The sequence below is a fragment of the Rhinolophus sinicus genome, chromosome X (genome assembly GCF_036562045.2).
Source record: "Rhinolophus sinicus isolate RSC01 chromosome X, ASM3656204v1, whole genome shotgun sequence".
NCBI classification, from domain to species: Eukaryota; Metazoa; Chordata; class Mammalia; order Chiroptera; family Rhinolophidae; genus Rhinolophus; species Rhinolophus sinicus.
This window is the reverse complement of record NC_133768.1, coordinates 104,900,489-104,924,658: the sequence shown is the minus strand read 5'-3', so window position 1 is coordinate 104,924,658 and position 24,170 is coordinate 104,900,489. Positions and strand designations below refer to the sequence as shown.

At 39.5% G+C, this 24,170-nt stretch overlaps 1 non-coding gene and 1 pseudogene across 1 annotated transcript; both read right to left on the bottom strand.

The window, feature by feature from the left end:
- Positions 1-18,109: 18,109 nt before the first annotated feature.
- On the bottom strand, positions 18,110-18,213 carry LOC141569846 (U6 spliceosomal RNA). Its single transcript, XR_012493628.1, has one exon. It is a non-coding gene; the product is annotated as a U6 spliceosomal RNA (small nuclear RNA).
- Positions 18,214-19,322: 1,109 nt separating this feature from the next.
- Positions 19,323-22,932, bottom strand: LOC109456645 (nucleosome assembly protein 1-like 4; annotated as a pseudogene).
- Positions 22,933-24,170: the final 1,238 nt, after the last annotated feature.

The following is a 24,170-nucleotide window of genomic DNA, read 5'->3' as shown; positions in this document are numbered from 1 at the left end:
GAATGTTCACTATCTATTAGAGTAGGTGTTTGGGTATTCATTCTCCCTCGGCATCTGAGTAAAGATTCACAGGACTTGGCAATTGGAATGAGCCTAGAAAAATAAACGAGGAGGATTTGGGGAGAGTATACTGAGACATCTCAAGCAGGAAAATGAGATGGGTGAGGAAAGACGCAAAATTTTCTCTGTACGTGACAATTTAAATAACATTAGTGGTAGAATCATACAAGCCTAAGAAGTATTAATATGGAGATGTGTCAAATATATATATAAATATATATGTTTGTATCACTTTCAATGAAAATGAGTCTTTGTTTGACTTTAGTTGTTGCTAAACATAGGACACACTTCCTTGATGACAGCTTTTTGGGTATATGAGATATAAACAAAACTGACAGGATACTAGTGTTTATCCATCTGCCTGATGTGAATTTAGTGGTATTTAGAACTAAATGATTTTCCAGAATATCACAATAGGAATACAGTATTCGCTAAATTTTGTTCAAGTGGCAGGAATGAGTAACCTCTGTAGTGTTCACAAAACAAGGCCTAAGCCAATGTTTTGAAGCTATTGGCAGTTACTTCTGCATTGAGGAAAAAGATACTATGCTGGACACAGTGATTGCTCAATAAAATCGCTCATTGACTAATACATTCTTGGGTTTTGTCACCTTAAAAATTAAAAAATGCGTACTACTGTTGGGTTTCCAGCAGTGTTAATGATAGTGTAAAAGCCAGTACTTATAAAAGATCATTAGATTTAGTTAATCAAATGTAGGTTACTTTTCTAATATAAATTATATGTGTGTACGTAACACATGTTTTTACTCTTTCGTATAGCAGTACAATGGTGATTTATCATACAGGGGGTGCCAAAAAAATGTATACACATTTTAAGAAAGGAAAACTATTAAAATTGTAATACTCAATATATACTGATAACAAAAGATGAATACAAGTCACGTTTGACTTCTGCAATTACAAGAGGTGCTCAAAGTGGTTACCATCAGCGTCCAGACACTTCTGATTATGGCGAACTACTGCTTGAGCAACGTTGACCAAAGTGTCCACTTGTGTACATTTTTTTGGCACCCCTGGTATATAAAATTGATGTGTCAAATAAGGCCCAGATAAAACTGTTTTTACTGGGGGAGCCAGTTACCTCAGTTGGTTGGAGCTTGGTGCTCTTAACAACAAGGTTGCTGGTTCAATCCCCACATGGGCCACTGTGAGCTGTGCCCTCCACAACTGGATTGAAACAACTACTTGGAGCTGATGGGGCCTGGAAAAACACAAATAAATAAAAGTTAAAAAAAAAAAAGAACTTTACTATTTGATCATTCTATTAACATAACGAAAGATTCAACAAACACAACAGACCTGGAAAAGTTTGTACCTGGCAATGATGCCTCCGACCTCTGTAATTCCTCCTGAGCTCAGTCTGTACTTTGAGCTTGCCTCAAAGAAATCAGAGAGAGCGAGTCCTAGAGGAAAAGAATTGCTTTTAACATTCAGGTAAATTCTTCAGGAAAATTGTGCTACATTCAATTTGGGGTAGATTATTTTGATTGTGACTTACCTGTGGTACAGATTCTGCTTTAGTATGTAAGTACACACACACACACACACACACACACACACCCCAATTTGATCCTCACTAAAGCTCTATGAGATAAATACATTTATTCTCCATTTTACAGATGAGGAAACTGAGGCACAGAGAGGTTATGTACGTTGCCCAAAGTTTTATAACTATTAGGTGTTACAGCTGGGATTTGAACCCAGACAGTGTCTCCTAGAAAATAGTTTGGTCACTCAGTCATTGCACACATACCCCCATACACACTCTTAGAAGCACACATATAGGGCTAGAGACCTATCTCTGTAATTCAGCCCCAGCACTGACCTCCATGCCCCGTTCATGCATTTAGATGGGGGATCTCCGATAGCGTGTGTACTTCTCATTGATTTGGGCTTTTGTTTTTTTAAAATTGTTCTCCACATACCTCCCAGGAAACACTGCTCACCTCTTCCTGGACTGCCCTGTTGCCAAACTCCCGTTGCTAAGTCTCCTTCTCTGTGGTGGTTACACTTTCACTAAGTGACTGCTTCTCATCCCCCCACCCACCACCACACACACACACAGATACACACGTTATCATCTGGATCAAGTTAGTGATGCCTTAGTCACCTACAGAAATCCAGCTGCTTTCTCGTGCCTCTCAGTTGGCGCCATGTCGCAAGACTTAACATCTATTGTTCTCGGACTTAGATGATATATGAGAGGTATGTGGTGACTCGTTTTTTGCAAGGTGTAACCCAGGAAGTGGGGGGGGACGATGTGGACGACGAGGTCCACAAAGAGCAGCAGAGGCAAAGGCTGATACTGTAAAGTGACTCACTTGGAATATTATTCCCATATCAGGAGCTGAATTCCTTTCTCACTTCTTAAGCACTACTTTATTTCCATCCATCAAGTGAAATAGTAATAAAATAATAAAATGTAACATTTCCACTTCACTGTCCTTAGCGATGGCTTTAAAATTTTATGGTTGGTTATATTCCAGTAGCTTCCCTTAAATTCTGGGAATGTAGCTATCATGGTCCATATGACGGTGGTTAAGTCCTATCTTACTTACGGATATTGGTCATAAAATTGGTCTTACTAAAATATTTGACCACTTTATGTCTTCACAGTCTCTCTGTGCATCTTGAGGGGTGTGGTATTGCTAAATGAGCCACAGCAAGTCAGGATGGCTAATATGACTCAGTTTTGATGTTTATTTTTGGTTGGGGAATATTGGGGAACAGTGTGTTTCTCCAGGGCCCATCAGCTCCAAGTCGTTGTCCTTCAATCTAGTTGTGGAGGGCGCAGCTCACTGGCCCATGTGGGAATCGAACCAGCAACCCTGTTGTTAAGAGCTTGCACTCTAACCAACTGAGCCATCTGGCAGCCCTATGACCCAGTTTTAAGACAAGGAAGGAACAACAGTCTGTATTGTCTTCTTCTGACAGTTGGTTGAGAACAATGGCTCCTATGAGGAAGTGTGGTGAAATGGAAAATGGTGCTCAGAGGACCTGGTCCAGCTCTCAGCCCTCCCATTATCTGGATGTTTGACTTCATGCAAGCCACTCAGTATATCCTGCAAAGAGAACTCACTATAAAAAGTGGGTTTTGGAACAGTTCTCTTGAATAATGACTTGCTTCACCTAACCTAGTAAAACTAAAATCCGACGTTTACAGAGGTGTGCAGAAGCAGGTATTTATTACTGACGGTGTTAAAATTGACCCACTTAGTGCAGTTTGGCACCTTTTGGCCTAGACATTGGATTCCTCACATTTAAATGTACGGTAAGAAAAGTAACCCAGACTGAGAAAGACTATCTCTCCCTCAAATGCTATTTATAATAGCACATTAATTATTTGAACCCCCATCCACAGAAAGAAAACTAAGTGCTCAGTGATAGTTAATACCGTGTTTCCCTGAAAATAAGACCTAGCCGGACCATCAGATCTAATGCGTGTTTTGGAACAAAATTTAGTATAAGACCCAGTATGTTATGTTATATTACATTACATTATATTATATTATATTATATTATATTATATTATATTATATTATATTATATTATATTATATTATATTATGTCAAACCTGGTCTTATTTTAATATAATTATATTAATTTTTGCTCCAAAAGACGCATTACAGCTGATAGTCCGGCTAGGTCTTATTTTTGGGGAAACATGGTAGTTAAGTAAGTTAGTGTCCCCACTAGATAGAATGTTATGTAACTATTAAAAATGGTGACTATGGAGCCTGTTTTGCTACAGGAGTCAGCAAATTATGACTGAGTTGGACCAAATCCATCTCACTGCCTATTTTTGTCAGTAAGTTTCTATTGGAAGACAGCAATGCCATTCCGTTCTGTATCTTGTATGACTGCTCTTATGCTACACGGCAAAGGTAAGTCGCTGCAGCAGAGACTATATGATTGCAAAGCCTAAAGTATTTATGGACCCTTGCAGAAAGACTCTGCAAACCCCTGACTCAGAAGATACTTATAACGAAAGGAAAATAAAACCCTAAATTGCATATTCAGTGGATTATAACCGTAAAATTGATTCTGTATGCCCACCAGATATACACGTACAGACAACATGCAAATAAATGGAACAGACACTGATATGGCAGGATTATAGAGGTAAAATAAGGTGATTTATTTTTCCAAATCCTTTTGACGGTTCTGTTCCAAATTAATACACCGACACTTTAAAACTTAAACGTGTCCTTCTAGGCCAGCATGCTGTGGCACAAGAAATGTCAGTGTGTTGGCCTGTGCTGGGTGCACAGGGAATGGTCATCGCAGTTGGCTCCAAGGATGGAGCAGGCAGCCCTCCTAGGGCTGGGTGCTGGTGCCAGTAATCCTGACGCCACATATTATTCATGTGCGATACCCTCCCGTTGACACTGTTGCTTATCTGCTTTCAATGGACAATTCTTTCCGTGCTGCATCCCGAGACGCGAAGCAATTAAGGGGTTGAGTCGAGCACTCATGGCAGAAATCGCACGCTGTTATTCTGACAGCCCAGCGGTACTGACAGTAGTAAGATAATTTATTTGACTCTCCATTCCACTGGTGCTTAAAAAAGTGGCACTTGCTCTTGGAACCTCTCAAGGTCTGAGCCAGTGTAAAACTGGAGAAACCGAACTCATAGGGGGGTCTGTTCATCTTTAAAGGGGATGGAGCAGAAGCAAGTCAGCACAGGAGTGACCCCCAGTGACATGAGCAAGGATCCTCCTTTGAGCCTCAGAATAATGTCATGCTCTCGATTGCAAAGAATTGTAAGGTTCCAAAGTGAGGCGAGACCTGGGCCAAAGCAGTTAATTCCTAGACATCACTTTCCCATCTGGAAAATGAGGCCTGAATCAGATGAATGCTTCTTAACTGTGGCCACAGTAGAATCGTTTGGTAGTCAGGATGGGCGCAAAGGGATAGAAGAAAGGAAAGAGGACCTGGGGCACCTGGAATCATATAGTCTTTAAAACCCATCTGGATGGTTCTAATGTGCATACATACATGTGTATACACATGTGGCAGGGGTATCTTTTTGTCATCAAATGGTAATCACAAGCTAAGAAAACAAATTATTATTTGAGTTGTATTGAGCTCCTGGATGTGCCAGGTATTTGCTAAAATGTCTTATTTTTTAAAGTAAAAATTGTCTGCAAATCAGAACCGCAATGAGATAGCACCTCACACTTGTTAGGCTGTCTATTAAAAAGGCAAGCGACAACAAATGCTGGCGAGGATGTAGGGGAAAGGGAACCCCCGTGCACTGTTGGTGGGAATGTAAATTGGTGCAGCCACTATGGAAAACAGTATGGAGGTTCCTCAAGAAACTAAAAATAGAACTACTTTATGACCCAGCAATTCCACTCCCAGGTATTTATCCAAAGAAATGAAATCACTGTCTCAAAGAAATATTTGTATTTCCATGTTCACTGCCACATTATTCATAATAGCTAAAATATGGAAACAATCTAAACTTCTTCAACAAATGAATGGATAAATAACATGTGAGACATACATGTGTCTATATATAGATATGGAGATATAGATATAACCACAGTTATAAAATACCTCCATACACACACACGCACACACACACACATATACATGTGTGTGTGTAATGGAATATTATTCTGCTTTAAGAAATAAGGAAATCCTGCCATGTGTCACAATATGAATAGACCTAGAGAGTATTGTGCTAAGTGAGATAAGTCAGACAGAGAAAGACAAATATTGTGTGATCTCACTTATATGTGGACTCTAAAAACATTGAGCTCATAGAAAGAGAGTAGCATGGTGGTGGCCAGTGGCTGGGAGATGGGGGAAACGGAGATACTGCTGAAAGGGTAAAAATAATAAAAGTAAAAATTGTCAAGTTTATCCCTCCTAACAAATCTCTGAAGTTGATACTATTATCATCATTCCAACTGAAGCTGAAGAAACTTTATCAGAGATTAACTATTTTGTCAAAGGTGATGAAGCTAGTAAAAGGCAAAACTGGAATTTTAACTGAGGTTTAAGTCCAAGGTCTGATGCACTGTACTTTTTTGGTTGTGGCTGCTCGCTCACAGGTCGTGAAAGCATTCACGAGGCAGGTAGAAATATAGAAGGAAGATTTATTAAAGAGGAGAGTTGGCTGGGCAGAATCTGCTGGAAACTACTGCAAACTACAGCGTTGAGTCTTTGTTTGGTCTCAAGTTTTATATTTTCTAACCAAGATATAAATTGCTTCGGCCTGTAGTGCAATTTACTATTGAGTTCGGCTCTGTTCATTGGGGTGGGGGGAGGTACGGATAAGCTGTTTATCGCAACCTTTGCGTATGTTGTACAGATTTAAGTTGGAGCCAGGAGTGGATCCCATACAGATGCAAAACCTCTCCCAAGTCACAGGGCCAGCACTGGGCGGAAGTAAATAGAAACATTGAAACTGGTATGTATTGTAAATGTATAGGAAGCAGAATCATTAAGGCCTGGCAGAAAGGAAGCGGAGAAAGAAAAGCTTTCAAAAAGTCCCAAGCTAAATATCACTGGTTAAATCAAATTATACCAGAGAGCCAAATCTCAAAAATAGAAGATTTAGTGCCATCATTATAATTCCCCTGTCTTAATACTTTTTTAAAAGGTAATTTTCTTCAAGCTACCAAATTATTTTGTACATTCATTGCTAGGGTGTAATACCAGCCACTCAACTTAAAGATCCCTGGATCAAAGCTTTCAGGCATTTGTCTTGTGGGGGAGGAAGAATAATTTTCCCTCTACCCTTCTAGGTTCTTGGCTGAGACCCCCTCTGTAATAAAAAGACATCAACAGGAGAAAAAACAAGTTTAATAACATGGATACCTCCTGTATACATGGGAGATACCAAGGAAAACTGAGTAACTCCTGAAATGGCCCAAGCCACCAGATTAAATATCATCTCCAGTTAAAGACAAAAGATGTTGGGGGTGGGTGGGTCAGTTATGGAAGGTTTTCTAGCAAAGCTCAGTAAACAAGGGTAAGTTTGTTATTGCAGATTTAAGTTCTTGCTTCCATTGATAAGAATTTCTAGAGATTTAGAATCATCCTCTTCTTCCTGGTAGAGAGAGAGAGAGAGAGAGAGAGAGAGAGCCTTACAAATGGAGATTTCCCTTATAAATGTGTCTGTTACAAAAGGGTTACTAACTTCTACTTTGTTTTCAGAGCTTCTCTCAGGTGTGCTGTTTTGTTGTTTTTTAATCAGGCTAAAATAATCCTTATGCTAAAGAAGCATATTTTGGGGGTGACAAATTCTGTACCCCTTTAGCCTTGCAGTTATTTAGACAAAATATTGGTATATGTCTACTGTATGGCTGTTAGGTTTCTATTTGTATCAGTCAGGATTTTGCAGAGAAACAGAATCAGTAACACACAGAGACGTATACATGTGCATTTATTTATTTCAAGGAATTAGCTTATGCAATTGTGGGGGCTGGCAAATCTGAAACTTGGGCGGGAGTCTTCAGGCAGAATGTCTCCTTTTTAAGGGGAGCCTCAGTTTTACCCTTAAGGCTGTTCAACTTGTTAGATGAGGCCCACCTCCATTATCAAGGATAGTCTCCTTTATTTAAAGTCTACTGATTATAAAACACCTTCACAGCAACACCTAGATTAGTGTGACTAGATAAGTGGGTACTTATAAAACTAACCATCACAACACTGATTGTAGCCTGTCTGCACACTCCAGTGGGGGAACTCCAAGGGACTATTCCCCGCTGTGACCTCTCAAAGCATTATGTTTTCACCTCTTACGTATTAGAATGAAGTACCAGGCACTGCATAGATGTTGAAGAATCAGAAAGGAAGAAGATAACAAACACTCCTTGCTGTTAAGGAAAGAGATTGCTTCGCAGCTCTTAACATCATGTTTTGCATGTATGGGGTACTCTAGTATTGGAGTCCATAAAGAACACTTCGGTACTGAAAAGTGTCACTAATAGTCAGGCCCAAATCATCAATACTTATATTATCATCCTCTTTTACTTTTCGAGTAGATTTCCTGACAGATATATTCTGAATATAAGCCTACAATCAATATATTATTTCAGTCCAAACATACTTTGAGTTGGTGGAATCAACATGATTTCAGAAAAAGGATTCACTTCAGCCCCAAATCAGTATGTTTGCGGCAATTCAATGAAACATTGTCAAATCTAGATAGTGTCCATAATAAATATAGGCTGTGGTCACAACTTTCCAAAAAAACTGATTGGTTCAGTGAATTTAATGGTGAGAGAAAGAGAAAGTATACCTAGTTCGTTAGCATCTAAAGGTTAATATCCAGTCAATAGATCTGTGTGTCCAGTTACTCTTTTACTGGTGGTTGTGCTGTTGTGAAATGAAACAAACAAACAAAAATTATAATGAGCTTAATTATTCCATTATCACTCTCTTCTTTCACTAAGAACACCTAGAGGACTATTGAAAATACCCTGAGTTACTATATTAAAAACAATCGGTGAGAATTTTTAAACTTTGGTTTAACTGTAAAAATGTATCCGTACAATACTTTGTGTTTTTGAAAACCAATAAAATAATATAATAGGTATTCATTGTATCCTTTCTATATGCTAGACTCTTCATAAATTTCATTTATTCTCAGCAACCCTGTTTGGTAGGTGCTATTACTCCGTATTTATAGATGAGGAAGCCAGGGCCCAGAGGCTACATAGGTAGCGAGTGGCAGAACTGAAATGTAAACCTACTTCTGCGTGACTCTAAGGATGCATTCTTTTCATTGCGCCACATTGCGTCTCAGTAACGTCATTCATTTCTTTGTTGTGCAAAACAAGTGTCCTCATTGATAGCCAAGCTAATATGCTTATCATTTAAAACTACATAACTATAGATTATTTCGCAGTTGTCAAACACTGTCACTTGTCACATATTTGGCTAATTGGTTTACTATGGAGCTCTTTTTAGCTGATAAAATAATCATTCTCATGCTTGCTTGTACCATGTTTCCCTGAAAATAAGACTTAGCCAGTCAGCTCTGATGCATCTTTTGGAGCAAAAAGTAATATAAGACCCAGCCTTATATTATATTATATTATATTATATTATATTATATTATATTATATTATACCCAGTCTTATAGTAAAATAAGACCGGGTATTATATTAATTTTTGCTCCAAAAGACACATTAGAGCTGATTGTCCGGCTGGGTCTTATTTTCAGGGAAACATCGTAGCAATCTATATTAAAAATGAATGGTTGGCCCGGTCCCCTTCTAAATGTCAGGTACTAGAGTATTGAGTCAGGGATTTTCCTCCTCACAAAAGCTTGCTTTTTATTTGCATGTCTGCTGCAGTTGTCCAAGCATGTGCTTGGATTGATCTCTTCTGTGAGACCTCTTCCTCCTGTGGCTCATCTTTTCACACTAAGAAAGCAAGTGAGAAACAGTTTTAAAAATATGAGGATGGCCTGTGTAGCTTGTCTACTTGAATCCGACGTGCATCAGATGACATCCAGCTGAGTACATGATGGGGCCAGTGAGGGAAAGTGAAAACCAGAGGCACCATTTGGCCAGATCTTACTGTAAGTGAACCTGGGCTAATGATGAAGCAGCCATATGTTACCCTTCTAGATAAGATCCTTTTGAGAGTGACAGTGGGACCTGTTAATGTTATGCAGGGAAAGCAGAAATTAACCTGAACATAGGCTCACACCATCTCATGAACAGCATCATGAAAATAGTGCTTGTTCCATTGGAATTTTAATGCTGAATTAACATCGACCTAAAGTTGTCCTCTTAGTTCAGCCTGCATTTATTAACTATCTGTTATGTGCTGAGTTCTGTAATGGATGTTTGTACAGTGTTGGAGGTTGGGTATAGTACTGGAGGGTAAGCTGGATGGAGAGGGACATAAATGACCACTCCTAATGTAATTTGGATGGTAGGAAAGATATGACAGTTCCCAGGGAGTGGAGCGCTGGTGACAAGTTGTGATTCATATTTGGGATGGAGGAAGAATTGAATTTAAATGTTTGAGCTAAACCTGGAATGAAGTTTTCTTTTGGGGGGTGGTGAGGGGAACAGACTTTTATTGAGGAACAATGTGTATTTCCGGGGCTTTTCCAAGTCAGGTTGTTGTCCTCTCAATCTTAGTTGTGGAGGGTGCCGTTCAGCTTCAAGTTGTTGTCCTTTCAGTCTTAGTTGTGGAGGGCGCAGCTCAGCTCCAGGTTCAGTTGCCGTTGCTAGTTGCAGGGGGCGCAGCCCACCATCCCTTGCGGGAGTCAAGGAGTCGAACCAGCAACCTTGTGGTTGAGAGCCCGAGCACCCAACTGAGCCATTTGGCTACCTGGAGGCTGAGCGGTAGTTCATTGACTTCATTCTAGTAGCAGAGGGCGCAGCTCGCTGGCCCACGTGGGAATCGAACTGGCAGCCCTGTTGCCCAGAGCTCGCACTCTAACCAACTGAGCCACCTGTCCGCCCCTAAACCTTGAATGAAGTTTTGATTGAAAGTAAGACATTCAGACAGAGGGCAAAGCATATGTAATGGTACTTGGGTGCGGAACTGCATGTGAGTGAGGTGACAGTAGAGTAGATTGGTGTGGCTGGAGTATGAAGATCGTAGACCAAAGTGACAAATGAGGCCTGATTGTGAGGGCTTGATCACCTTCGGGGCCTCTTCAAAGAACTAAAAACAGACCACTCTTTATATAAATCACTCAAAAAGAGAATCAGATAATAACAAGCAAATTTCAGTGCTTTCCCCAAGCAACATATCTTCACATACATTTTTTTCGTTCATTAAACCAGTTCTACTCATAGTGTAGTCCTCAGACCAGCCCTATGGGCTGCACTTGTGAACTGATTAGAAATGCAAATTCATGGCCCCCACCTGAACCTTGAATCCAAAATCTCTTGTGATGGCAGCCAAGAAACTATTGTAACTAGCTCTCCAAGGGGATTGTTATGCTCATTAAAGCTTGAGAACTGCTGCATTAAACATTTATTGGGTGTCTCTGTGCTGTCAGCTGCTGTGTTGGACCCTGGAGATACAGAGTTGACTTGAATTAGATAAAGTCTCAACACTTGATGTTCGGACAATAACACTGAAATGAAAAGTTCCTCTATGAGAAACAAGCCACAAACTGATGCGATTGTTAGCAAGGATATAATGCTTTACTGCTCAGCGTTCCGTGACCCTAATACTAAGAATTTAAGATACATTCCAGAATTTTCCGGGGAAATATGGGAATCTTTCCTTAGTATCTAATATAGCTGAATTGGTCTTCAGAGGTAGTTCAAATGCTAGTGAGGAATTGGAAGAAAGCTATACTTTTTAGGTTTTATCATTTTAATAACTTCTTTTATATTTTCTGCTTTTATGATATGCTCATCCATTCAGAAACGTTTAAGCACTTGATAATCCTTAGCCATGGGCAGTTATTATTTTTTATTATCAAATTGTTCAAATATACTGAAATACCCACATACCTATCATGCAGATTTAACCTGTTGTCATTTTGTTATATGAAATAAATATTCTGTATATCAAATCAGAGACCAAGAAGTGTAGGCTAAAGAAGAGTAATTTTTGAAGATATAAGGCCTCATTAGTTTTCCAGATCTGATGAAAGTCATGAATCCTTGTATACAGGAGACAAGAGGTAAACATGGCAGGAGACACAAAAAGAAATACACACATTCTTGTGAGACTATAGAAAACCACAGACAGAGATCTCAGAATCAACTACCAAGAAGACGAGATGGGATAATATTTCTCAGGGAGTTGAGAGAAAATAATCATCAATATACAATTGTGTACATCTAGCCAAACCATCTTTAAAAAGTGTGGGGAAAATAAAGACATGTAAGATAAACAAAACTGAGAGAGCACACTTAGAAATGACCTTCATTGAAGAAACTTCTAAAGAGTTTATCCAGGCAGAAGAAAGACTCCAGAAGGAAGATCTGAGATGCAAACAAAATATAGTGCTTTTATTACAATTCAGTTATAAGTTGCATTGTGAGATCTACTTAATCTCATTAGTTATTTAGGAGTTTTGTAGTGTAAGCCCTGACATTTTTTTTTTTTTCTTTTTTATAATGCAGGTGCCTGACTTGAGTTTTGATTGTCCAGGCATGCACTTCAAAGAGGCATCTACTTCAAAGATGGCTATCTGGATGTCATGAACCACAGTATGTGAGTCCATCTGCCTCAGGGCACTAGCCAAAAAAAAAAAAAAAGAATGAGCAAGGGTTTGCAGTGGAGACAGGAAGTAATTTATTATTACAGGATTGGCCATTCCAGAGCACCAGCGAGCTCATGCTCTGAAAGACCTGACACCCCCATGGCGTGTAGGTTACAGATTTGATGGGACAAAAGCACAAGGCACCATGGGTTAGGAGTTCGGGGTCGTGTTAGGAGCTCACTGGCTGGAGGTGAGGTAAGGGTAATGAATCATTTCTTCAGGTCTCGAGGACAGCTCTGAGGTCTGCTCTTGTGTCACCTCTGTCTGGTTTCATGGAAAAGTAGCCAGTGCATCACAGTTCCATTTTAGGGTTCAGGAGCTTAAGCATAACTTAGGTCAACGTGTTATCTTTAGTACAGAGAACAAACTGATGGTTGCCAGATGGGGGATGTTTGGGGGCTGGATGAAAAAGGTGAAGGGATTAAGAAGGACAAATTGGTAGTTACAAAATAGTCCCGGGGATGTAAACTACAGCATAGAGAATATAGTCAATAATATTGTAATAACTATGTACAGTGTCAGGCGGGTGCCAGACTTATCAGGGGGATCACTTTGTAAATTATATAAATGTCTCACCACTGTGCTGTACTTCTGAAACTTACATAATATTGAATGTCAACTGTAATTGAAACAAAAAAGTTATCGTTAGCCTGCTGGAGGTCCAGACCTTGTGACCTCAGGTCATGACTTGTCTTCTGCTGTTTCAGGGGTTAATGATTATCAGGGGGAAAGGCTAGGGCTATGAGATGTGTAGAGAGATTTAAAAAAAAAAGATTTCTAAAGTTATAGTCACAAACCAAATCAAAATTATGAGGACCCTTAGTTTCACAAATACACTGCCAGCCTAGATAGACCCAGGCTGCTTCCCAGCACTGAGGCTCCTTTGTTTTAGAGATCTTGCTTGATTTTAGTAACTGACCTTTTTTTTCAAGTTACTTGTTTTTCTTCTCTTCCCTGCTTTAAAAAATTCCCACTTTTGGATGCGGCCGGTTAGCTCAGTTGGTTAGAGCGCGGTGCTCTTAACAACAAGGTCGCCAGTTCGACCCCCACATGGGCCACTGTGAGCTGCGCCCTCCACAACTAGATTGAAACAACTACTTGGAGCTGATGGGTCCTGGAAAAACACACTTAATAAATAAAAGTTTAAAAATTCATGCTTTTATGCTTTAAATTAACCAATAAACAGTGAACCCATGAAATGCTAGGCCCCACCCCTCGACCCTAATAAAAGCTGAACCCCAGGCTTGTGCTTGCTGCCCACCCCCACCCCCATGTCACTGTGTGGCTCCAGGTATGATGTGTAACCTCCAGGTGCTGTAAGTAATCTGTATCTTTTCAAAGATTGCTGATGGTTATTGCTGAAGGGCATCTTGCGATATTTTGTGTTATTATTACTAAATTTATTGGGGTGACATTGGCTAGTAAAATTATAGGTTTAAAGTGTACATTACCATAATACATCACCACATATTTGACCCCGTTTTCCCTCTTCTACCACCCCCCTCCCCTTACCCTCTGGTAACCACTAAACTGTTGCCTGTCTATACGAGTATTTGTTTCTTTGTTTTGTTCCTTTGTTGCTTTCAGTTGTATATCCCACACGTCAGTGAAATCATACGGTTCTCTGCTTTTTCTGTCTGGCTTATTTTGCATAGCATAATAATCTTGAGATCCAAACTTGTTGCCGCAAATGGCACTATTTCATCTATTCTTATGGCAGAATAGTATTCCATTGTGTATATATACCACAACTTCTTTATCCATTCATCTATCGAAGGACACTTTGGTGGTTCCCATGTCTTGGCCACCATAAATAAAGCTGCAATGAACATGGGAGCATATATATCTTTAGGGATAAATGTTTTCAGATTTTTGGGGTAGATACCCAGGAGAGGGATTGCTGGGTCATATGGTAACATTGTTCTTATTTTGTTTGTTTGTTTGTTCTTAATTTTTGAGGAATCTCCACACTGCCTTCCATAGCAGCTGCACCAATCTGCATTCCCACCAACAGTGTATAAGGGTTCCTTTTTCTCCATAGCCTCTCCAACACTTGTTACTATTTGTCTTGTTGATGATAGCCATTCTGACTGGAGTGAGGTGATATCTCATTGTGGCTTTTATTTGCATTTCTCTGATGATTAGTGATGTTGAGCATCTTTTTATATGTCTATTGGCCATTCATATGTCCTCTTTGGAGAAATGTCTATTCAGGTCCTCTGCCCATTTTTTAATTGGATTGTTTGTTTTTTTTTTGCTGTTGAGTTATATGAGTTCCTTATATATTTTGGATATTAGCCCCTTATTGGAGGCATTATTTGCAAAAATATTCTCCGATTTTTCTCTTGGTTGGTTGCCTCTTTATTTTATCGATGGTTTCTTTTGTTGTGCAGAAGCTTTTAAGTTTCATATAGTCCCATTCATTTATTTTAGCTTTTATTTCCCTTGCCTTTGAAGTTAAATACATAAAATCCTCCTTGAACCCAAGGTCCATGCGTTTAGTACCTATGTTTTCTCCATGCAGTTTATTGTTTCAGGTCTTATGTTTAGGTCTTTGATCTATTTTGAGTTAATTTTGGTACAAGGTGACAGCAGTCTAGTTTCATTCTTTTGCACGTGGCTATCCAGTTCTCCCAGCACCATTTATTGAAGAGGCCGTCTTTTCTCTATTGTATGTTTTTGGCTTCTTTGTCAAAAATTATCTGTCCATATTTATGTGGTTTTATTTCTGGGTTCTCAATTCTATTCCATTGGTCTATGTGTCTGTTTTTCTGCCAATACCATGCTGTTTTGATTATTGTAGCCCTGTAGTACAAGCTAAAGTCAGGGAGTGTGATACCTCCAGTATTGTTCTTTTTTCTTAAGATTGCTTTGGATATTCAGTGTCTTTTGTGGTTCCGTACAAATCTGATGATTTTTCGTTCTATTTCTTTAAAAAATGCCATTGGGATTCTGATGGGGATTGCATTAAATCTGTGTATTGCTTTGGGTAATATGGCCATTTTAACTATGTTGATTCTTCCAATCCATGAGCACGGAATGTCTTTCCATTTCTTTGCATCTTCTTCAATTTCTTTTAGAAATACAGTTTTCTTATAGCTTTCAGTGTATAGGTCTTTCACATTCTTGATTAAGTTTATTCCTAGATATTTTATTCTTTTTGTTGCAATTGCAAAAGGAATTATTATTATTTTTTAATTTCCTTTTCTGAGATTTCATTGTTAGTGTATAGGAATGCAACGGACTTTTGTACATTGATTTTGTAGCCGGCGACTTTACTGTATTCATTTATCATTTCTAATAGTTTTTTGTAGGAGTCTTTAGGGTTTTCTATATATAGCATCATGTCATCTGCAAAGAGTGACAATTTAACTTCTTCATTCCCAATTCGGATGCATTTTATTTCTTTCTCTTGCCTGATTGCTCTGGCTAGGACTTCCAACACGATGTTGTAAAGCAGAGGTGATAGGGGACATCCCTGTCGTGTTCCTGAACGTAGAGCAAAGGGCTTCAGTTTTTCTCCATTAATTATGAGATTAGCAGAGGGCTTGTCATATATGGCCTTTATTATGTTAAGGTATTTTCCCTCTGTACCAATTTTATTAACTGTTTTAATCATAAATGGATGTTGTATCTTGTCAAATGCTTTTTCTGTATCTATTGATACAATCATATGATTTTTGTCCTTTATTTTGTTTATGTGCTGTATCACATTGATCGATTTGCGAATGGTGAACCATCCTTGTGCCCCTGGGATGAACCTCACCTCACTTGGTCATGATGTATAATCTTTTTTGTTTGTTTGTTTGTTTTTGTTTTGTTTGTTTTTTTCAATTTATTGGGGTGACAATTGTTAGTAAAATTACATAGATTTCAGGTGTACAATTCTGTGTTACATCATCTATAAATCCCATTGGATGTATAATCTTTTTAATGTATTGTTGTATTCAATTTGCTAGTATTTTTGTTTAGGATTTCTGCATCTGTATTCATCAGAGATCTTGGTCAGTAGTTTTCTTTTTTTGTGTTATTTTTACCGGGTTTTGGTATCATAGTAATGTTGGCCTCATAAAATGAGTTTGGAAGTATTGCCTCTTCAATTTTTTAGAAGAGTTTGAGGAGGACAGGTATTAAATCCTCTTTGAATGTTTGGTAGAATTCACTAGTTAAGCCATCTGGTCCTGGACTTTTGCTTTTTGGGAAGGTTTTAGATGATTGTTTTACTTTCCTTACTTTCGATTGGTTTGTTTAGATTTTCCAGTTCTTCATGATTCAGCCTAGGAAGGTATATGTTTCTAAGAACTTATCCATTTCTTCTATGTTATTGAATTTGGTGGTGTATAGTCCTTCATAGTATTCTTGTATGATCCTTTGTATTTCTTTGGTATCCGTCATGACTTCTCCTCTTTCATCTCTGCTTTTATTTGTGTCTTTTCTCTTTTTACCTCAGGGTTTAGCCAAGGTTTGTCAATTTTATTAATCTTTTCAAAGAACCAGGTCTTTGTTGCATTAATTTTTTCTATTGTGTTTTTGTTCTCTATTTCATTTGGTTCTGTTCTAATTTTGTTTCCTTCCTTCTGCTGACTTTGGGTTTCATTTGTTTTTCTTTTTCTAGTTCTTTAAGATGTAATGTTAGGTTGTTTATTTGGGAGTTTTCTTGTTTCTTGAGATAGGTGTCTAAGGATATAAATTTCCCTCTTACTACTGCTTTCATGACAATAATTTTGATATGACAGATTTTCATTGTCATTTGTTTCTGTGTATCTTTTATCTCTTATTTCTTCATTGGCCCTGTCATTCTTTAATAGCATGTTGTTTAATCTCCATATATTTGTGGTTTCTCTTGCTTTCTTTTTGCAGTTGATATCCAATTTCAAAGCCTTGTGGTCAGAGAATATTCTTCGTATGATTTCAATCTTCTTAAATTTGCCGAGGCTAGTTCTGTGTCCCAACATATGGTCTATCCTTGAAAATATTCCATATATTCTAGAAAAGAGTGTATAGTCGGATGTTCTAGGATGAAGTCCTCTATAAATGTCAATTAGGTGCATTTGGTCTAATGTGTCATTTAAGACTCATATTTCCTTATTGATTTTCTGTTTGGATGATCTAGCCATAGCCGTCAATGATGTATTTAGGTCCCCTACTATCGTTATGTTTTGGTCAATTTCTCTCTTGAGTTCTGTTAGTAGTTGCTTTATATATTTTGGTGCTCCCTGATTCTGGCAATATATATTGATAGGTGTTATGTCTTCTTGTATTGTCCCCTTTATCATTATGAAATGTCCATCTTTGTCTCTTGTTACCTTTTATATCCTGAAGTCTGTTTTGTCGGATGTAAGTATGGATACACCTGATTTTCTCTGGATTCCATTTGATGGGAGTACCGTTTTCCACTATTTCACTTTGAGTCTGTATTTGTCCTTGTAGCTGAAATGTATCTCTTGGAGGCAGTATATGGTTGGGTTTTGTTTTTTCATCCAGTCTGCCACTCTGTACCATTTTATTGGTGAGTTCAGTCTGTTTACATTTAGGGTGATTATTGACATATGAGGATTTCCTATAGCCATTTTATTTTGCTTTCTGTTAGCTCAGTGTCTCCATTGTTTTTTTGCCTGTTTGCTTCTATCTGTTATTTTAGTTTGGTGGTGTTCTATGATTTTTACTTCTGTTATCTTTTTGTTTTGTTTTGTTATGTGTCTCAGTTCTGGATTTTTGTGTGTGTTTGGTTACCATTAAGTTATGTAAAAGAAAGTTTCATATGTACAGTAGTCCTTTTTGTTCAGCATGCTTCTTATCTCCATTCCCCTTTGCAAATTCAGAAATATGGAACCCTTCACGAATTTGCATGTCATTCTTGTGCTGGGGCCATGCTAATCTTCTCTGTATCGTTTTAATTTTATTAGGTTGGTACAAAAGTAATTGAGGTTTTTGCAATTATTTTTAACCGTTCAAACCACAATTAGTTTTGCACCAACCTAATAGTATATGTATTGCGGAAGCGAGCACCCTTTTTTTTCTTTTTCTTGTTTCACAACTTTAATAGAATATTCTATTCTGTCCAAATTAAAAGCACTGTATTCAGTTACAAATGTATCATAAGTAAGGCTGAGCATTCTTCAGGCCAGGTCACAGTGTGGACCTGGCATCCCCCAGCTGCCAGGGACCATGGTCACATACTTGCGAACCCCACACACCAGCCAAGGAAACATCACTCTGAATGCAGAGCTTTTAAGACAAGATGAATGTGGGGCTGAGAAATGGGTGATACTGAGAGAGTGAGAGAGGACATTTATACACTGAGAGAGCTGTGCCTCCAAGCCCAAGCTCCTCACCACAGAAGATGGGCACATTCGGGCTCTGCCCCCAACCCCCACCCTTAAAGCAGAGTGTAGTAGTGTAGTCTGCATGTCATGGAACCATTCTCCTGCCATCAGCAACTGGTGGCAGGAGTGGATGCGGTTTCTTCCACACAGGCCTCCCTCCCAGAAGAGATGCCACCACGTCTACCTGGCCAAGTCACCAGGTCTCCCGTCACAAACATGGTTTCAGAAACTCCAAGGACAAGCGACAGCATGCGTCCCAAGCACTCACAGCATGAAAGAACAAATAAATACAAGGGTGAACCACGTAAGTCACTCCTCTGGGTCGTGTGATCTACAAACGCCATCCCCACCCCCACCCCAAGGAAAATAAAACCAAAGAAAGAACACTCTAAGAACAGGACCCTCCTCTACAGGGTCTAATGGGCCTTCCGGAAGGCAGGGCCTGGGAAAATCTACGGAGCTGCTCCAAAGTCCATCGAGCACACTGGAATTAAATCGGCTATTTCTGAAATGCATTTAAGTTGCCACTATACAGATTACGCAAAATAATAAGGACAACGGAAAAGTTGAAGTGAAAATCATGCACTTGTAAACAAGTCAGATGTAAGCACTATCAGTATGATGGTGCTGCAGCCCTGACGAGTCCTGACAGACGTGCGGGCAACAGCCACACCAGCGGAGGCAAACTTGCTTCTCACTGTTTGCATTCAGCGAATTTTGGCATCGTCCTCATCTGCTCCCTCCTCATCACCTCCTGACACCTCCTCTTCTCCTTCCTCACCTTCTTCAAATTGTCATTCTCTATGGCCTCCCTGTGAAGTACAGCACAGCCCATGGGACTGTCTGCTCATGAAGGAAGTGTCCACTCTCAAAGTCAGAGGCTAATGTAAATTCGGTGTCTTCATCCAGTGATTCTCCATTCCCCAATGTTTTCAGGGGATTGAAGAAGTTGAAAAACGAATTGTTGGAACTTGTTTGGTAATTGTTCTGCCCGTGCCTCGACCCTTATGTTCCTGCTTTTTCTTGATTGTTTTGACCGTAACATTTTGTTACTTTCTTCCAGTCAGTAGTGCACCCAACACAGTCAACTATTTCAGTACCTTCAAAGGAAAAGGAGTCAGCCTTATCTGGCTCCGAGTTCATCTTGTACGTTTTTGTCAGCGCTAAATTGGTGAAGTAGTCATTGGGTTCAAAGTAAAACTCTAATACAAGAGACACAGGCTGTGCAGGGTCTGAAAATGTCACTTTAATATCCCACAGGTGTTTGCAAGATTGGTTCATTACATTCCTGGACTAACTCACTTAGCATATCCATGATTCTGAAGCTGGTGAACCAGAATATGGGAATCCCTCTGGGGCCTGGCTCTTCTGCTGTTGTTTTTTCTGCTATGACTACTTTATTTTTCACATCTCCAGACAATTGCTCCTCCTCAGCATTCCGATTCTGCATCTGTCAGCACAACATCAACAGTGACAAATTCCCTTCTCTTGTCAAGGAGAGGCTGGTACAGGGGTGCGTACTTGCTCTTCATATCATGGACCTCATCATAGAACTTGGCTTCTGTGTGAGCACACTTTACTTGAACTTGTGTCAGCGCATTGACTCTTTTCTCCTGCTTTAGGTAAAGTCTTGATGGAGCTTGAAGGAGTATGGGAGACAATGTCAAGTCATTTCTGTAAGGCTGTCAAAACGTGAGGATTCTGTATCATGTGATCTGCGAGCTTTTCTGCAGTACTTGCAGTTTTCAGCAGCTCCCAAGGAATCTGAAGGAACCCCATCTGAAGAACTGTTATTATGGGCCTTCTGATCGTTTTTATCTCCTCACACCTCCAGCAGTAGTGGTGGCTTCGCTGCTCTTGAATCTGTGCCATCATGGCCCAGGGATCTTATAGTCTTCATAAGAACCACAAGAGCTGGTCCAGTCACTAGATAAGTTATTGGTTGGCTGACACCAGTGCAAAACAAGTGTATGTATACTTAACTTTGATTGTTGATTTCTAATCTAATTGTGTTGTGAGATACTTTCATCGGTGATATCAGTTCTTTGAAAATTGGTTAAGCGTCCTTTATGTATCACTTATGCTTCAGCAGCACCCAGGGTCTAGGAAACAGATGGCACAACTCAACGGGGATTTTGACGAAATTTTACTTACAATTATGTTGAGGGAGGTCATGGCACCTGGGGACTATCAACAGTGAGAAGGGACTATTACGGTTGCAAGGTTTTAAGGCACAAAGGAAGGAAAGTGCTGGAGCCCGGTGAGAGGTGGAGCAGTGGGAGCAGGATGTTCTCTATGAAGGTGAAGTTAACAAAAGGGCACTGCTCCTGTCAGAACTATGGCAGCCACTTAGGCAGGGAGGGAACAGGGGAAAATTGCCCTAATCTCTCTTTCTTCATGTTCTCTAATACCTCCCAGTAGCTAGACGTGACTGGAAGCCAGAGTCCAAGGAGTCCAGGGAATGCAGCTCACAGGGGTTACCACCTAGGGCATAGAACAAAGGCGAGAAGGACAGAGACTGACTGGTGGAGGGGGGCAAATGGAAAAGAACCAGCAGTTTTTATGACCTGTGACACCACGTGATTTGAATAGGTTTTATTTTTGCTCAAAAAATACGTATTTTTGTATCGGTCATGATCCAAGTAGGAAAACAGAAATCACTCAAAGTGTTTTTTCAAAGAGCAAATTTCATACAGCGAATTGGTTACCAGGTAACATTAATGCAAGGAAACCAAATGGGAAGGTGAAACAAGTGAGAGAGTAGCAGGAGCTACATGTCCTTTCAGTCTGGAGATCCACAGAAAGTAGGTGACGTCAGAAATCAGAAATCAGGCCATACTGCTGTTTTGTCAGAGACATAAAAATCCCTGATTTTAATCATTCTTGGGGAGCTGTGCCTTTATTATGCTGTATCTCTGTTTCTATGAATGATGTAAATTATTTGTATTTGGTATTTACATTTTCTGTTAGTATTTCCCTGTCATTTTTTTATCTTCAAACTTTGTGTTGTTTTACTTATAATGTGTCTCTTTAAGTAGTCTGTATAACTGTACATTGTGTTATATTAATCTGTTGTGATACTCGCTCTCTTTCAATGAGTGAATCCAATTGATTACATTTATTTTGATTGCTATCATTTTCAGGATTTTTTCTTATCACAAACTATACATCATCACGTGCAATGATCAAATGCTTTGCGTCTACTTCCTGGAAGCTAAGTGAAGAAGTTTATTTCTTGGGGTGGCCGGTTAGCTCAGTTGGTTAGAGCGTGTGCTGATAACACCAAGGTTGCCAGTTCGATCCCCACATGGGCCACTGTGAGCTGCACCCTCCTTAAAAAAAGAAGTTTAATAGAAAAGGGAAGAGGGTGTCTATTATATTCAGTGCTGCCTATAGGTCAACTAAGATGAGGATTGAAAATTGACCCTGGGATTTATATCGTGAAGGTCATTATTAAGCAGGACAAGATCAACTTTAGTGGAGGTGGGGGGTGAAAACCTGATTGTAGCATGTGTAAGAGGGGAAATCAGGAGATAAATTAGAGGCAGGATGTATAAAGAATGGTTCCCAAGGGTTTTGCTGCAGATGGAAGCATAGAAATGAGATAGCTGGCAGACGAATTAAAGTCAAAGGAAGTTTGTGTTGTGAAATCAGAGAAATGACAGTATGTTCGTTTATGAGCTGATGGGGATAGTTGAATAGAAAGGGGGAAATACCAGAATAAGAGGGGGGAACTGCTGGAGTGATGCCCTTCAGTAAGTAGGAAGGGATGAGATCTAAGGTACAGGTGGAGGTACTGGTCTTATTTAAGGACATGGATATTTCATTTGGCGTAACAAGTTGTTTTCCATATGCTAAATCCATAAGTTAATTATAACATTAGAAAGTTCTCACCTCAGGTAAGCAGCCTGAGGTGACCTCTGAAAATGGTTCGCTAGTCACTTGACCCAGAAAATCCCACAAAATCATGTAAATCGAGAGGTTCAAATCTTCGTGTTCATTTTTAGAACACTTGTGAAACTGCCCAGGCCATCAAGGGTATGCTTATCTGAACAGCCACCACGTGTCTGAAGGACGTCACAGGAGCAATGAGTGCCATTTCGTCAGTACAGTAATGGGGCTGGTAGGTGTGCCAGGCCAAACAGTGGGGCTGGACGCAGGGTCGGTGGCCCGAAAAGCTGCAGAATTTTGGTGCAAATGCTTAAAAATGCAGAGAAGAATACTGCACTTAAGGGTTTCGATGTAGATGCTCCGGTCGCTGAGCACATCCAGGTGAACAAAGCTCCCGAGATTCAGCGCGGAACTTACCAGGCTCATGGGCTAATGAACCCAAACGTGAGCTCCCCCTGCCACACTGAGGGATCCTTACTGCAAAAGAGCAGATTGTTCCAAACCAGAGAGGAGGTTGCGCGGAAGAAAAGGTATCTCAGAAGAAATTGAAGAGACAAAAACTTATGGCCTGGGAGTAGGGTTTCCAGGTGGAATTCCCACCCATTCTCGGGAATTTTTTCGCTTTCTCATTCCTGAATCCTGAGAAAAGTTGGTTGGGAAGTCGGGAAAATCGGCTCCTTGAACCCAATAATACCCACAATGGGAAATAAATGTACTACTGACAATGTATCTCTTAGACATTTTTCCTGTTTATCTCTAGGATTTCCGGGTGGGAATTCCCGCCCATTCTCGGGAATTTTTTTCACTTTTCCGTACCCGAATCCCAACAAAAGTTGGTCAGGAAACCGGGAAAATCGACTCCTTGAGCCCAGGTGGTTGGTAGTATTGGCCGTCACTTTGTGGAAACGATTCATCGTGGAGAACAGAAAACAGTTTCTATCTTGGCATTCGGGAACGGGAAAGCGGAAAAAAAATTCCTTAGAACGGGCGGAAATTCCTGCCTGAAAACTTTACCTGGGAGTAAATTCAGCATCAAATAAATGCTAATAAAATTTTTTTTTAAAGTTCTCAAATGTTTCACCCCATGGTCTGTTCTGAAATCCCCCATGGCTGCAATTGATTGGGGAGAGTCTAGATTTTAGAGAAGGTAGCCAGAGGCCTAATTAGCTCCTAAGAACACAATGGGTACATGATGAGCAGATCACTAATTATAAGTGAGTCGGAGTGGAGGAGTAACCCCCACAACACTGCTTTCAGTCTTAGAATTTCAACTCCTTCTATCCCAGGCAGGAGCGACAGTGCAGTTTTTAGAGCATGAATCACTTCAATTAAAATGTATTTAATGTTACATTTAAGAAAATCATTTTAAAACCAGTGCTTGCATTTTCAGACTAAAGCCAGCAAAGTATTTTGTGATTTTTTTTTATAGCAAAACTATACTCCTTATTCGTAGTTAATGAATGAAATTGCAGGCACATTTTATTTTCATCTGTTTTTATATTTTCTGTCACAGTATTCACTCATTTAATTATTCACAAATATAACAACATAGCTATTTTAAACCTTGTAAATTAAACATATGAATGGCCTATGAGTTACGATCTGACATAACCATTCTTCTTAGTATAATTTATAATTTGACAGTAATGAAATTCATAAATAAG